Source organism: Pungitius pungitius, chromosome 5 (assembly GCF_949316345.1).
Source record: "Pungitius pungitius chromosome 5, fPunPun2.1, whole genome shotgun sequence".
Taxonomy (NCBI): Eukaryota; Metazoa; Chordata; class Actinopteri; order Perciformes; family Gasterosteidae; genus Pungitius; species Pungitius pungitius.
Window position 1 is genome coordinate 20,640,149 of NC_084904.1, and position 17,569 is coordinate 20,657,717.

A 17,569-nucleotide genomic window follows, 5' to 3' on the forward strand; every position below is an offset into this window, starting at 1 on the left:
CTTGATGAGCCAAAGATCTTTTGATCCCTGTTAAAAGTTCTCGCTCAAAAAAATGTGTGTAACCGGCACACAACCAACTCTGCTCGCAGCACACGGGAAGGTGCGTCGCAACACCGTCGATTCATAATCAGTAATTTGTTTTTTTTCTTTTTTTCAAATAGGAGCTCACATGGACACATATACTGATCCGAGAAAACGGATACCGGTGCAATCGCGATGGAAATAGTGGGGTCGTCACTTAATCTGATGGCAGAAAGGGAACCGTCAGATCACGTAACATATGAAAAACGTCATTTGAAACACGTCGGCGTGACAACCTAAACCATTTAGTATGTATTAGCGGTTTCACACCCGCATGTGTTTTGTTTTTTTCCTTCCTGTGGCCCACACCCCACTGGTACATTGCACTGTAACACAACCTGACTGGTTGTTTATTAAGTCTGGAACAACAGTGTCATTTGTCCGAGGCTGTTGCTTTTTTGTTAACCCCTGAGAGGCAGTTCCCGTAATACACACGGACGGACATTGAATTAAACGCTGTCCACCGCGGGGGCGGGGGGGGAGAGGGGGGAGACGAACGGGCGCGTTTATTATTTATGTCGTAACCGCAATGCATCCCGCGCCACCTTTTTGAATTAATGAGGAAATTTGATCGACCAACGGAGAGGCCCCGGCCGTCTCCCACAACTCTTTTAAAATGGAAGTTGAAAAGCGACCAAAGGGGGGGGGGGGGGGGGGGGGGGGGGGGGGGAAGAGGAAAAGAAGGTGGCACAGCTGGGCTGTGAAATTGAATTGGGTGGTAAATGAACTGAGCACATGTGATCACCGCGCTCTGGTCACGGTGCACTGGCTTGATTCAAACATTCTCCAAAGGCCTACATGACCCAGTTCACGTCATTCCTATGATGGCACTAACTTGACATTTTGGGAAATTAGATGTTAAATGTTTTATTCAGAGTAAGATGAGAAAAAAAAAAAAAAAACGCGCCTCTTACATCTGTCCAATGAATGTGAAACAGCGGCCCGGTCGTCTGAGCTTAGCATAAAGATTAGCTCACCGGTATCTTCGGTTTGTATCTCATTGCTCGCTGCTGTCAGTGGACGACGGGAGACCATGTGATCCTATTTTATTTACAAAATAAAAGCATCGAAAAGAGGTGTGTTTTACAGGCTCTCCGTTCCTCCACCAACAGCAGCTCTGTGAATAATCCTGTCCACGTCATTGCCTTCGTATCTGATCGCCATTACTAGTCTTTTATCACCTTGACCCAAGCCGGGGGGGCGTCACCTCGTTTCCAGTTACAACTCAAAGCTAAGCTAAGCTAACCCTCTTGTAGCTCAGGATTATTTGAGAGTTTTGTATAATCCTTCGGGCGACAGAGCAAATTGTCGTCTTGCCCAAAAAACGGTTCCTTTTATCACAGTGGAAGTAATGAGGAGGCTGTCTGCGTGCACTAATACCAAAAATTCGTGCTTTTTTCGGGTTCCATGAAGTCACAGACCTTTGTTTTCCAAATTGAGTCTCATTTCATGGATGTGTCGCGCCTGTGGGAAAAAAAAAAAAAAGGATTCCAGGCCCGAGGGCCGCAAACTTAGAAAAGTCACCACAACTTCACCTGCATGGATTAAGGCGGCGTCCAAGTAAGCCGCCGACAACGTGAGTAACGGCGCGTGTCCCCGTTGCAGCATTAATCATCTCCGCGTGGACTAAAACGTGCGTCGTCATAATAAGATTAACGCGTTCTCGCCAATCACGCCCCTAATCACGTTGAGACTCGAACGTTGGCCTCGCCGCTGAAACGCGATTTTTCGCTTCCTCCCCGACGGAATTCTAATGGCAAAAATCCCCTCCGGGGTTTGGCCCCGCTTGACTGACGAAAGCACAAAAAAAACCACCTTCAGAGAAGGCCTTCAGCGATGAATGCGACCGTTGGCCAGTGAGAGGCGTGAAACGACGACTCTGAGGCTTTTTGAGCGTGCGTCCCGTCATCTCACGGCCTCGGGCAAACGTTCTGCTAAAGTGGTGGAAGGTGCTCTCAGGGACTAAATATCTCACGCACTCCGGACTGTGTTTTATCCTAATTGAGTGTAATTTCCGCTCCGCGAAGCACTATGAGGCCAGAAGGCCAGAATGGACGGCTGTCAAGTTATCGTCACGTCAAAAGGATTTTCCTGAACAACATTTTCTTTGGTGTGGCAGTTGTTACTGGGAGCCCACATCATGATGCAGTTATATTCTAGCATTAACGGGACGTTGCCAGTTTTATCTCTTTTTTTTTTATAGCTCAGAACAGCCGGATTCCTGCAGAAAATGACACCAGCAAATCAAACCCTACGTCCAGCTGTTTTTTTTTTTTCTGGTGATTGTCGCAACTGAAACTGTTAAGGATGACAAAGCGTTTAAAGAAATGTTTTACTCAAGTGCTGGACAAGGTCCTGATATTCGATATTTTCTATACAGCCCTTCAAAAAAAGCACATTATCCTCTTCGTCTTTGCAGGAAGTTGGCGGTCCCCTTGAAACACCAGCAGAGATCGCTTCAAAAGGCTCCTTTGTGGTTCTTGAGTTTAGAAAGCCTTTGAATGGGGGGGCGGGGGGGGGGGGGCGACCAGGTGGTCATAAACAGGGTGCCTGCGCGTGGAAACCGAATCAGTCATTCACTCTCAGTTCAGTTCACTGCTGTAACCGCTCGCCTCTGGTGGGACCACGCTCCTCCTCACCTCACCTCGCCTCCTCCTCCGTGCGACGGATATCACCCCCCCCCCCCCCCTCCCTCCCCGCCGCTGCCCATCTCACACCCCCCGCTGTTCAAGAAAACGGATCTGGCCTTGTTTTTCACACATCTGAATAACATGCACAGCGTTGAACCACAGAACTCCACGGTGACATCGTGGCTCTCCTTCATCTGCTTCAATCATCCTCCTGAATGAAGAAGCCACAGGAAAGGACGATATAGGGGATAGAGAAACCCCCACACACACGCGCACGTAGTAGCGTGGTAGCCCCGCCTGCACGCGGCCTCCGTGACCCTTTGGATCGCCACGCTAACGCTCGGAAGCGGCGCTAAACCCGCCTTCTGCGCGGCCACTATCCGATTGGCGGGAATCAAACAAACAGTCTATCAACGCCAGGCGTGGTCCTCGTTGTCTGATCTGTCACGTCCTCCCCCACCTCGATGAACGCGGGGGGGCCAATAACGGAAAATGACGGATTTCTCGCCCGTCCCGAGATCTTTGTGAAAATCGGAATGGGAGCGCGTTCCCGAACGGCACCGACGTCTCAGAGGTTTGGCGTGAACGCTAACGCCGAGTCTTAAAGCCAAGAGGCGTCACGCCGTTTCCTGAGCTTCACCGCGGGGGGGGGCCCGGACGGGATTCGTTTTTTTCTGAAGGAAAGACCAGACGAGATGATTGCATCCAATTCTGAGTCCATCATTGAGATGTATTACCCTGCAGGAAATTCAGCCAAATCCCAGCACCTCGGGTAGTATATTACCACCAAAACTTGTCCGGGAGCCTCGTGGTATTCTCCTGCATCCTCACGCAGAGAGGGATGAGAACCCTGCAACAGTCACTGTTGCACGTTCATTCGTGAAAGCCCTCGCTTTTTGTCTGCCAAACAAAAGAAGCAGTCGCCTCTCCGTTTGTGCCGGCGATATCTCACATAATGATGACTCTCGTTACTCGGTGCATCCTACCTAAGTTCAACAACAAGCTAACCTTTTTTTTTTTTTTCCTACTGCGGCTGTTTCTATGACAACGCCAGCCCCTGCTGCAACTTAACACAAAAGAGAGGGAGAAAGAAAAAAAAAAGGGATTTGATTGATCTTGCTTCTCTCCACTGGATTGGTATCAAGACTTAAAGGCCTGTTTAGGCTAACGGGCAAAGATCACAAAAATAAAATAAAAGTGATGATGTTTTTTCTGCCGCTTATTAAGATTTCTCTAACTGGCATATTATATTGAATTTTATTACAAAGCGCCGCTCATCCAGGGAGGTCACATCTGACCCTGCGCTAATATCCAGGTTACTCTCCTCTATTATGAAAACATGGCTGCATTATTGCACGGGCCGCCTCTATTGGCTCGGAGCTTCGGTCACGGGGAAGCAAACGCTTTCCTTATTGCGTTTTGACAGGACAAGGGACCACATGACTCAATCCTGTCTCCAGCTCAAATTGAGGCCTTTTGAGAACGTGCCCCGTGCGCGCTGACCCCTCGGGCTACACTCAGCGCCACTTAGGAAAACCCCCCCAAAAAAAACAGGAATATGTTGTCCTGCTCGGCACAGCAAAGCCACGGCGACTGCTACTGTAACCCGGGCGATGGGATGCAGCCTCCTCGGTTTGCATGAGAGAATGAGTCGGCGCCCCGGGTCTCTCTGCCAGGAGAGGGCGGATTGATGACGCTCGTATCCTGCGATTTTGGGTCGGCGCCCCCGAAAACGGGGGCCCCACACGTCCGAACCAGCGAGGCGCCCCCGTCGGCGACGTTTCAGCCGGCCTTCGAGATCAGCTTCAATCTCACAAAGTTCACCCCGGCGTGCGTCCGGGAAGGTTTACGGCGGGACGAGACGACAGCAGGTTACCTGGTTGAACCTCCAGCAGGAAGAGGAAAAGGAGCTTTTTTAGCGGGTCGCCACCAATTCTCCCAAAAAAAAAAAATTGAGGTTATTTGGACAAAATCGATGATTACTTGAAGGCCTCTCGAGGGTCTTCCCGTAAAGGATGTCTCAGGATATCTTATTCTTTGTCATCTCGACAGGCGGGTCCCGCTTTCTTGGGTTTTGGGTCAAGTCTCCACCAATAACCTAAATGGAAAAATAAATGACTGTCTTCTTCAACACGAGTGAATCTGTTAGTGGGAAACACTGGATTCTTAATTTGAAGGATGATATGCGTTATTATTTTAATCCGATGGATCTTTCCTCATCTCTCGCTGTCTCCGCAGTCCTCCCTCAACCACGGCTCATTTATTTCATCTTACCTGTACCTTTGCCACCTGTTTAGCCACATACACCCCCCTCACTCCCCCTTTCACACGTCTGCATCCATCAATGACATGAACTCGCACTCCGCCTGACAAACACCTGCCAGATGATGCGGGGAATATTTCAAACCCTTGACCAGGGAGAATGGGCGTCATATTCCGCTCGATATTTAATTCATCCGTGGGTGCCTGTGGGACTGTAACCATGGGAACCCGGCCTCACCGTGACCCCCCCTCCCTCCCGTGATAATACCTTATCAAAGTGAATTTTTGTAATTGAATGTAACGGAATAGCTGTAATTAGATTTTTGGTACTATTACAGCCATTATACTTTTTTTTATCTTCACAGCTCTGCATGAAATCTCTTAAATGTCCCACTTTCCAGCAGCGGTTGGTCCCCTGGCAGAGCAATGAGTGCGTGCATATCATTCACACGTTGTTGCGTAACCATTGAAATCGCTGATAGCAACCCGTTATACTTATACAGCTCCGGAGAGAACGCTTCGATGAAAAAAAAAAAAAAAAGGAATGACAGGAAAGGTTTTATTTCCTGTCTGGTAACTTTTTGAAAAAAATCAAAAAACGGTTCTGAGCATCGGCTGCCACCTGCTTCTCCGTCTCTGGCGGGGGGGGGGGGGCCTCGGCCGACTCCAGCTGCCTCTGCTGGAGGAATTAAAAGGGAGGAGATTTAGAGAGGCCCGGGCAGCTGTAACAGCCGAGTTGACATTAGCCTGCTTGGGACAACATGCTGCTGGGATGGAAGGGGAAATGCTCAGCACCGGTAACCGGGAGGCTTAAGGATGTCGCTGGCTTCCATCGTGTCCCCGACAAGCTTTGCTGACTCACCGGGCCAAAATATATTTTCTGCCCACTGCTCACACATATTTGGAGATAGAGAGTTGGTTTGTTCAGGTGTGAAAACCTACTAGACCGGCACAATGTGACTAACAGGGTGGACCTTGAGAAATTAAGAAATGCTTTCCACTTCATGGTGCTGAACGTGGATTCCAATAATTTGAAGCTTTGGTTACTTTGAATGAGAATACAAAAGATATGCTCCGATGACTTGGATCGTTTCACACAGCCGAGACACAGGCCACAAAGTCAAATCTGTGCCACCAATGAACTATTTAGCCCCCCCCGTTTCAACGTGCACTGCGTCAGGATCCGTCCTCCGGTCTTCATTCGTTGCAGCAGCTCTTTAAAACATACTGCTCGGGTTCATTTCCAAAGTGTGCGACTTCCAATGCGCGAGTAAATTATTCCACCTACGAGTTGTTCAATTTTTCAACCCCTAAAAGACCAACCGCGTTCGCCAATACATACCCAAACAGGAAAATTAAATATTTATTGCGGTTAAGAGTGTGACTCAATGTGAGAAAGCAAGAGGATTAAATTTGTCCCATTCTACGGACTGAACATTTTTCCACTTTGCTCTCTCTCTCTCTCCGCTCCTCCGGGACTGGAAAACTAAATGACGCGAGCCCCCCACCCCCCCCCCCCCCCCCGCGCTCTGTTAAGATTTTAATGCTCAAACACGTCATTATTTATTTCATCCCAATGCACATGTATGGAGAAGCGAGGATTCTCTCTCCCCGCAAATGAACAGAGACCCTCAATTTTATTGCACAATTACACACGTTCAATCATCACATGATTGCCTTGGAATAGGTTTCACATTGGGTAACAAACAACATAACAGAGGAGCGGTGGATGCACACGGGCCCAAACATCTCTAATGGCCCCGACTAATCGCTGGCTAGCAGACTGACGGGAGCCCTGGAGTTAGCACAAGCTAACGGATCCCAGTCAGTGAGATTGAGGAGGTCTTCGTGGGGCCAGCCTTCATAACAAGCTCATGCCACCTGTGCTTTGCACGTGCAGGACAAGTGTCTGTGTTTGCAGGTGTGATCCGTTCCCGTTCTAAACACATCATTTCATCAGACCATCAGAAAGCCGGATTACAACCGGTGCACCTTGGGGATTTATGGATGTTAACCATAAATCCTCTGGAGATTAGCAAGTCGGAGTTTCAGGCATCGTTGAAGAATCTGTGCAGCACACGCCGCCCTGAACCCGGACAGAATCACTCTCATACAACTAAACTGCTCTCTATCTCTATTATGTTTGAGGGTAACACATTTCCTTCCCGGAGTAACATTGCCATTTTTTAACCGTTTGATAAACATTGTAAATAAAACACACAATGATATTTTGTCGTGGTTTGGCAAGAAAAAATACTTGGGGTAGTAAAGAATATCATATTCACGCATCAAAAGTGCTGAAGCCCTATTTTTGACGCAATTTCCTACCTGAAATGTACTGTATTTGAGACTTGTAAAATATATATATGAGAAAACGTCCACAGCGACAAAAGGTCTCCCCCCCCCCCAAAATGTAATTTAGTTATTGATAAAGGAACAGGGCTCGGAATAGAAAAACAATTAAGTCACCTTTTTCCCATTATAGATAGGTAAACCGGGTAATTAGAGCAGAGATTGAAAATTGCATTAAAACTAACATAAATAGAACCGTTTGATTGACAGCAGCAGAATAGAATAATAAACTTCACAATGTCAGTGTCTTTAAGTAAAAGGATGAAAGGCACAACCCTATTACTGCTCTGTGTTCGATATACTGCAGTCTTCAGGAGACAGTTGGTGACTCTTAGGACTCAATAAGACAAAAAATTGAATTACTTCTTCGAGTTATTTTTAATCCCGGGTTTTTCCACAACTGGTGCCTCGTTCCACACGGTTTCATTCCCCCTCGCCCTGAAGTTTTTAGTCACAGCGCCGGCGTGTCCGTGGCTCCAAGAAGCTGACCTCCAGTTCAGCGCTTGGCGGCTTAATCTGCCGGCAGGTCACGTCTCTGCCCCTTCCCTTTTTGGCTCCAGGCTACGCCGTGTTAACGATGCGCCGACCCCCCCCCCCTCCCCTCCCCTCCGAGCAGCGCCGTCAACCACTCTCCTAAAGGCACTGCGATGATTCACATGAGTGAGCCATTAGGAGATTGGATGTTTTCGTGACCCCCCGAGGAGGAGGAGGAGGAGGAGGAAAGCGAGTGGGCTGAGAGTGCGGCGCCTTGTGAAAGGCCGCCCACGCGCGGCGTCTCCGGCGTGGGAGGAGGGCCGGGGCGCTTTGACGGAATCCGTCTTCTTAATTGTTCCTTGGCTTGATTAAAACTTGTTCGAAATGTTCCACGTCTTGTAGGGACAATGCAATCCATTTGACGCAACAAACGAGACAAAAAGCTGTGAGTAGGAGATGCCGAACGCTTTGCAGACTCGATGCATCTCTCGTTAGAGATTCACCCGCTAAGAGCAGGAGAAACACTCAGACCTTGGGAGGACCCGACCTGTTGTTTGCTTTTACCGATGCTGCATGCTATTTATTTTGTACCACTTTTGACTCAGGCAAGCTTTACAGCAGGGGGGGGGGGAGAACGGATCCGTGGAGCTAAGAGGTTCCACTCACTGATCCTTTCCATTCGAATGCTTTTTTTTTTTTTACCTCTGTGTGTTTAATCCCTGAACGGCTTTTTCCCGTCCGTTTCGACTCCGCCAGCTTCTTCCACGAGGCGGGCTGATGGGCCCACGTGCCTATCTCCTCCCCCCCACACCCCTTCAGGGACCCGTCTTCCCTCTGTGGAGCCCGTTGCCCGGGACGATCGGGGTGTGATTTCAGGGGGCCGTTAACGGCGAGCGAGTGCAGGCCTGCGATCATCTCACCCAGGGGCCCGAATCTCACACTCCTCGGCTGGTCTTTTGCCTAAAACAACTCTGACGAGGGATGTGAGAGGTGGATGGACTAAAAAAGGGAGAAAAAAAAATTGAGGAGGCAGCAGTGCTTTTAGAAAGAAAGGAGATCAGAAATACTTTCTGGATGAAGAAGTGAAGGAGAGCGAGACGTCGGGAATCAATGTTTATACTGAGAGACCGGATCGAGCCAAATAAAAGCACTACTCCGGGATTCAGAAGCTTATTGTCGAGAAGATCTCGGGGGGGGGGGGGGGGGTTCAAGCGCATTCCAGCAGCAAAATGGGGGTTCGACACCAATCCCTGCTCTTGGGGCGGGGGAAGCAAATCAATTCTCATCCGAGTGACGATTAGTGAAATGAGGCGGCGCTGTCGGCTGATTGGAGACGCGGGGTGTGATTTTTCCCAACATCGCCTCCCCTGGTCCCCTCTCTGGAGTCGAGCGGAGTGAATAAAACATGGGGCAAGAAAATGGGACACCGGATCGCTGCCTCCGCAGATATTTTGGGGGGGGGGGGGTTTCGTGAGACGGGCCTCCTTCAAGAGATGTGACAAAAATGCGGCAATTTGAACAGCAGCCTTCGGTGTTGTGTTGGTCGGTTGGCGTTTGCAGGAAATGGGACGGGTGGCTGTGCAGGGTGACCCGGGGGGGGGTCCAGTCGCCGCTGTTTACAGCAGTGGTTCTCAACTGGTTCTGGCTCCGGGACCCACCATCACCACCTTAATGAGAAGCCGCGACCCAAAATCGAGGAACATTCTCAACTTCTCAAATTTATTCAAAATCAAGTTCATAAGCTGAATTTTATATTTTATATTCAGGATGTTTAATTATCCTAAAAATATCAGAATGGTTTGACCCAACCTGGCACCTGCTGCTGAAAACATGGACGGACGAGCCAAAAAAAACCCACACTCCGCTGCATTAAAAAAGTCCCTTCAAAATAAAATCACATTAATTTTTTTTTCCCATTAAAAACGGGTCCGCGACCCACTATTGGGGTCGGGAGCCACCAGTTGAGAATCACTGGCTTACAGTTAGAGTTTTGATCTCAGGTGCTGCCTCCCTATTACACACTCTGCACTTCTGACAAATGACAACATTTTTGGTGGGGGACAACAAAACGGAGCCGTGCAGCCAATTAAAAGTTTCCTCTCAACCTCCGTGCCGTGCTCACTTTGGATGTTCTTTTATCAGTTCCAACTCTTCCACAACTCTTAAGAGCTTTTTCTTTTCTTCTTTCCCCGCCCCCCCACCCCTTTCTTCGAAGAGCAGCATCTGTGATTTAAAAAAAAAAATCCCGTGCCTTTTTGTTCCGCTCTTATACCCAGCGTGGTCGATCTCCCAGGAGAGGAAATGGCGGCGTGGTCACAGCACAGATTCTGCCAACGACATCCAAAGTGCTGCCGATGGGAAGCTCGGCATCAACGGACAGCTGCCTGTGTTGAGTGTGTGTGCCAGCCCTTCTGGGGGGGGCGGGGGGAGGAGGTCGCCAGATGTGACCTCTGTGTGAGTCCCAAAGTTACTGGAATGTTGTGTTTGTGCAAGAAAATATGGTTCTCAACAGCATCGGTGGACCAGCTACCAGCATGAAAAGGGCTGTAATTTAAAAGTGTAATCAAGTATCGGCTTTGCAAAAAAAAAAAAAGGTGATTTTATTGTTTGATAAAAGAATTCCTCCCCTTGATTCTCAACGATGCGTCTACTCGGTCACTTTAGGGTTCGACATATGTGGAGCCCGCACACAAAAACTAATTGAAATCAGTGAAATCATTATCCTACTATCAGCATGCATTATGCACATCTCTGCAAACCAACTCTAGATGGCACTGGAGACTTAGTGGACTCTTGCCTTGTGTGTGTGTGTGTGTGCGCGCGCGTGCAAGGCTGCATGCCCCCCAGTTTCAATTATTCATCATTTCCAGTGCAAATACGGTTTGGCTTTTCTACGTCTCTTTGTTATTTTTTTTTCTTCTCTTGGCGGTTTTGTTTATTATTTATTTTTGCCCGAGGCTCACAATGTTTGGGTGAAATAGCGAGCCGGGTTTGCAATAATGTCACTGCGTGGGTGTCATAATTATGTTCTGCCACACACACACACACACACACACACACACACACACACGCACGCACGTCAGGAGTCAGGGGGCCCCGATGAGGCGGACCGTCTGCAGACCGCGCCGCACAAACCAAAACTGGAGATCTGTTGTCAATTCGTCGTGCGGCTCGTTTTCCAGCGAGGAAAACAATTCATTTCGCTTTCCCTCATTCATGCCACCCCCCCAAAAAAATAATCTGTTTATTCAGCGTAACACATCGAGTATGGAGAGTGACTCTGTGTCTATGTTCAATCAATGAGTCTCCCGGGAGGGGGGGGGTCACCCACACAGCGATTCATGATGCTTTCGCACGCAACACGTGGGAGGTTTTTTTTTTTCCCGCCCATTCTCTCCCCGAAAACCAACAGTCACCCGTTAATCCTCACAATCCGCCACCTCGACATTTTAGTCGTCGAATTGTTTTCTCATTTTTTTTTTCTCCTCTCAAAAACTGGAAAATCCCATCTTCATCAAATATTCAGGACGGTTAAATATTTGCCACGCGGCGCCGAAAGCAGCCGCGATGCAAATGTGTCCCGTCCGTGACCCCGGCAACATGAGCGCCGATCCACTAAAGCCCATTTGTTGGCTTACACACACACACACACACACACACACACACGCGAGGTGAAACTGAGGCTGAGAGAACGCTGGTGCCGAGATGAAACATTGCTTTGACAAAGTATCCCGAATTAATCTCTAATGACGTATTTAAACTTGTTAAGAGCTGGTGGTGCTTTTCCTCCACGTCTGCTGCCTGCAGACATCTTCTCAAAAAGAGTCCTCGTACCTCTTAACGAGTCTTTCACCTTTAGAAGCCTTCATCGCAGCTAAGAGGCTTTGTGTGTTCGCTCTCAGTCTTGTTTTTTTTTTTTTTTTTTTTTTTTGTGGAAAGTTCTTATTTAAATTACAGTAAATGGTCGATTTAGAAGAAACTCAAATCTGATGTTTCTGCCCTGGAAGTAACGGAAGACATTAAGATCGATGCATGAACGGTCCCGAACACGGCTGTTAATGGGAACGTGTTTACAGCCCGTCACTGCAGTCACTTTCCTTCATTGAACTGACGATTTGAATTACGACGTAGTGAAGATGCAGCTTTTTTTGCACTCGTTTGGCTCCTTCAATTGGCTTTTGTGTCTTAGTCGATGTGACCTCAGGGTCGTTAATGTTAGTTAATTGGCCATCACTACTACTGAATTAAATACTATGTTATGTCACAGGCATGGTCCCCAGAGGATAAACCTCTTTTCCTTTTCTGCTATACCGTGAGGTCAGCATTCTGGGGTTTTGAGGGAAATATCTCAACTTTTGCATAACCGCCATCAAATTAGTACAAGAACTCAAGTATAACATGGAATGCTTTTAGGGATTCTGTCCTCGGGAGATGTCATTTTTTTTTTTTCTCCCTTCCTACCAATCTCCACCCGGCTGCACACACACACACACACACACACACACACACACACACACACACACACACACACACACACACACACACGTGTCCTCACGCGTGATAGCCGAGGAGCTGCCTTAAACTCCAGCCCGAGATAAGGTGCCCGAAAGGCGCGCTAATCTGACGACTCAAGGCGAAGCAAAGCAAGCCATTTGCTAGCTCCATCTATGTGTATTTTTTTTTTTCTCTTCATATCCCTCCGGTAACGCCAGGCAGGCAGATACGAGGCCGCGCCAAAAGATCGGAGCCAGGGACTTAAAAGAGGGGGAGGGGGGGGGGGGGGGCACTTGGTTCTGATACTTTCAGTCCATTGTTTTGCCAACACCTCGCCCCGGTGACGCTTGGTGAATAAAAAATTGCGGGGGGGGGGGGGAGAAAGCTGAGTGAAGGCTTGCGTCGCTGAGCCATCCTCTCTCTCTCTCCGAGGGGGGGGGGCCCACTACAATCGCAGTGCGGAAGAAGCTCCCAGTGAGGCTCGCAGGGTAAAAATAAAAAAAATACAGCATTTAATGGAAATTCTTTCCCTGGAAATCTCCGTACGGGGGGGGGGGGGGTTGAAACGCGTGGTGTTGTGGCCCCTGGGAGACCTGTAGCGCCTGCATTAGTGAACTGCGAGTGCTGATGCAGATTAGACTTTCAGCACTCTCGTATTCAAGCTTTGGATGGGAAGTTTCCCCCCCCCCCCCCCCCCCCCCAAAAAAAAAAAGTTTTTTGGGGAGCGACGCAGAGGAAACAGGAGTCTTTTACACCACGTTGTGCAAAATAAACAGCGCCGCTGGTGTTTAAAAAGGCACGCAGAGATCAAGAATGCGATACTTTCCATTTCCCCCCCCCCCCCACCACCACCCCCCCATCCGTCCTCTGTGGGAGTCCAGGCATCTCTAGCGTGAGCCGCCGCGGGGACCAACACGTGTGTCCTCTGCCAACGTGAGACGCGTTTGTGGACTTCTTTGCACGAATGAAATGATGCAATTCTTATAGAAAAATCGTTCGCTATATCTGTTGCAGTTTATTTTTAATCTAGCTTGTCAACAACAGGTGACCTTAAGATCTCGGAGTTGGGGGGGTTAAATGAAATAGCCAAACCTCTCGGTGGGAAGATGTGATGCTGTTGTTATTCCTCTTTCTCACATGGAAATATATACATATATTCATAATTTTGTCCTCCACCATCCGCGTTCATGCAGTGGAAATTCAGTGCACATAATGCAGTCACAGGCGTATCCGATGTGATATAAAACGACATCAGAGGATATCAGATGAGTAATACAGAAGTATCATCGTTTCCAATAAATACAGATTGCGTCGTCTAATTCAATTTCGCAACACAGAGGATTTAATTGATCATGGGCGACAATTCCGTGCGCACGCCGACTATTATGAAAACGCCAAAGCAATGGTCTAATTAAGCTGTTAACACAATCCTCCGCGCCGACGGCTCCCTGTAATAAACCCCCCGTGTGTGAATGAAGTTCATATCTTGGGAGACAGCTGCAGGAATTGGGGCAGAGTTTTGTCAAAAAAGAAGAAAAAAAAAAAAAAAAATTGGCTTCTAATCCCGTCGCTATCAAATTGTACCCCTATAAACAATGATGGCAGTGACTGCGCAGAAGCACCAAACCTATTTTTTTTTATTCCCCTTCCCCCCACCAGGAGGTAATAAAAGTTCGCCTACCTCTTTTGTTTGCCACACGCAAGACGCTCTCATCCAAAAAAGGGCCCGTTTCGCAAACGTCTACGGTGCGAACCACAAGGCGCGCAACATCTGTCCAAACCCCATCCGTTCAGTTTAATTCAATTCAACCACAGCGCCTCCTCCTCCGTGAGGCTCACAGAGCTACCGTGGTAACGGTGTGGATTACCCGAGCCAGTGATCTACTGATAATTTGTTTTTTTTTATATTGGACCGATGCAATTACTGTTCTGACTGGGGGCAAACGTGGTTCTTGTAACAAACTACGAGGTCCTCCAGCTCTGCGGCACCGGAGCTTTTAGCCAGTTGGTTTTTTTTGCTTTCGTGACCCCGAAGGCCTCAACTCTTATCAAAGCCCCGTTTGCAGCGGGCAGCGAGCAGCAAATAATCTGCCCCTCAGCCGCTCTACCAGATGACGGACTACCAGGGACGTGCCAAGTAGCTGCTGAGTGAAGTCAAAGGTCCAGCGGCACGGGCCAGAAAATGCAGATGCAGAAAGTATGAGGGAGGGAAATGACATATTCATTTCCAGGTCATCTCGGTAGTTGAAGATATAACAAGGTATTAAAATGTGGGATGTATTAGTCCCAACACGATGACATTAAAATACCCGACTAATCCTTTTGCATCTGAAAACGATGTTTAAGAAAAAACTGAACATCACCAAATAAAGAATACAGAGGTGAAAATGTCAGATTTACCAGCAGCTCTTTGTCATTTCGTTAGTGTAACGATGGACTCCGTGGTTGCACTGATGGAAACTGAAGTTGGGCCACATCTGGAGGGCAGGTTTAGCGCCAAAAATCTTCCAGCCATTGGGCTTGTTGGAGACGTCAGATCCAAGATGGCGCCGCAGATGGCTGCTTCGGTGTTTCGTTGCTGGTTTTTTTTTGCCTATTATTTGTCTCGTTGTCCATTTTTTCATTGTCTTACTGTCCAATGTCTAACATATTATGGCAATAAATGTTCCCGATTTAACCGGGTCCAATCTTAGGTCTACTTGTAATTTTGCAGACCACATTCACATTTATGCGCAGATATATGGTCGAATATCTTTTAACATCTGCTGGGGAAACACAAGATATTTAGATTTTTCTACAAAACGTGGCGTGTTTTCGTTTTTTTCGTCGCATCTAAGAGCCGATGGGCCCTTTGAGACAGCCGTGCATTTCCCAACATGCTCCTGCGGGTTTTACTGAGCGGACGATTGGCCAGCTTGAGGCCCGGGGGAACCAATGAGCATGACCGGACGGCACAGGTGGAATCAACCGTTTCGTTAGCACCTGCAGAGAAAAAGAAACCAAAGGGAAGAGAGGCACAGGCAACACAAGCACTTTGCATGGCACCAACAGAACTGTGGAAAGAAATATCTGCACAATCAAGTAATGAAATAACCACAATTATATCTGCACCTCTATTTTATAATACAGGAGGTATGTTTTCATCAGTTTAATCAAATGAGTGGAGGCCTTCTGCCGACTCGTGGTGGTTTCATTTCCATGCGTAGAAGCACAGTTTGAAATAAGAGCCCTACTTTAGTAACCCCCCCCCCCGCCCCCCCGCCCCCCTCTCGTGCTCCTTGTTGGTACCGCACAAGAAGGGGTCTGGGGAGCTCGGAGGTCTCCGGTGGAGGCCCGTCGGTCCAGATCTCCCTGGCAGAGAGGAGAGGAGACGGAGGATGACGAGCAGGCGGCGGCCGGCTGGCGCCCGGGCATCGTTGACCCCCCCCCCCCCTCTGCTGCTTCTCATTCTCTCCGCCGCGCAACGAGCACTGAGGAGGAGCGAGAGGCATCGGATGCTGCGGCGCGTCGTCGATGGCTCGGGGGTTAGCGCCCGCTCGCCTAAATCCGGGCCACATGCTCCGGGCGCAACGGAGCGCTGTGGCGTAGCCGCCACCCAGCTGGGGAAATGAAGCCCGGCCTACATGGAATACTTCAGGGTGACCTTCAGAGCGTCTGTTGTCATAACCTGACTTCATGACCTGATTCTAAAAAAAAATGAGTTTTTTTGCTTTTTGTTTTTCTGGGCGCTATATTTTTCATGAATATAAAAATAGTCTTATTTTTGGCCTCATTTCCTTTTTATCTCATCTGCAATGTGTCTTTCCTGTTTTTATATGTTTAGACAAGGACCCTGGATGACAGGTGCCATCTTGTGTTTCTGAAGGATAAGCATGCGTAACAGCTTAGGATCCACTGTTGACATGTTCTTTTATTGAGATGAACACGGGCTTTCTAGTGTATTTTGAGTCCATCCCACCTACTCTCAAAGTCCAACTAGCACGCCAAATGTGCATATATGTCTAGTGATGAATGAAAAAAGTCCCCAATGGCGGATCAATACAGTGCTCAGGAGTATTGCTTGATTTAAAAACGACAATGTCACTTTCAGAAAAACTTCAGAGCCTCTTTTAAAAGGTGGAGACTCACAAAAATAATGAGAAATGGCTAATTATTGGTTCAAGTCTATTCATGAAACATACATAATGCCTCATCTGACCTCAACCTTTTGTCAAATAGAGGATAGATTTATATCACCAAATTACACGGTCCCTAATGAGCACATTGAAAATGTCACGTCTGGGAACTTGCCGGAAATTATATAACACGCAGTTAAAAAAAAACCTGCTGAGACTAAAACATCCACCGTGATGGTCTGACAGAGTGAAAGGGCTTCTATGAACAGCAAAGGCTAAGGTGACTTTAAGTGATACATCACAACACGCTCCGTCCACCGACCAGGCGCTCCAGATGTGTATGAAGCGGCTGAAAAATGAAGAATTCTTCCAAAAAAAAAAAACGAATGCCGACACAAAAAAATTACAAGCTGCTCTGAGGTTTCTGCACAGCTCAGCACATTTTCACCTTTGGGCCTGGTTAACGACTGGACTCTGCATGCACGACACAGAGGTACCGGGATGAGAAACATGGATCCGTTTTAATCCAACGTCTCGCCGCCATTGACGTCTGACGGCTGAATTCCTGATGATGATGATCCTGCACCTGAAAAAACCCCCGAATAGAAAGGGGGGGGGGGAAGGGGGGGCAGCGCTGGTCCACCTTTTCACCATGGATGGAGGACATCAGTGGTGTCCAGAAGGCTTCGGCTCTGAAAACACTCCAATTTGCCTGCAATGGTTTGCATTATTCACAGGGAAATTATTATTATTTTTTTTACAAAGAAGGCTTTTAGACACGTTTTGTTGAAATCAAACCTCCAATGATTTAGGGAAAAAATGCACTTCTGTTTGTTTTCTCTCGTAATGAAAAAACAAAAACAGACTTTCGGCCCCATTTTTTTTTGATCTCCCCATATTGTCTCTTCTCAATGAACAGATCCGCCAAATCCACTTGTGTTTTAACCCTCTGGTTTTGATTCCTTCTACAGTCACTCATCCGTCGTCCCGTTGTAAAACAACGCCACCGCCGCCATGAACTCTTTACCACGAGAAGGCGCCGTATATAATCCCCCAAGTACATAATACATCTTAATTTGCCTTCCAGCTGAGGGAGCCGCCTCCCATCGATAAGACAGTTTATTACCACCCCGGGTGACACTTTGGAAATCGGCGTTCGGT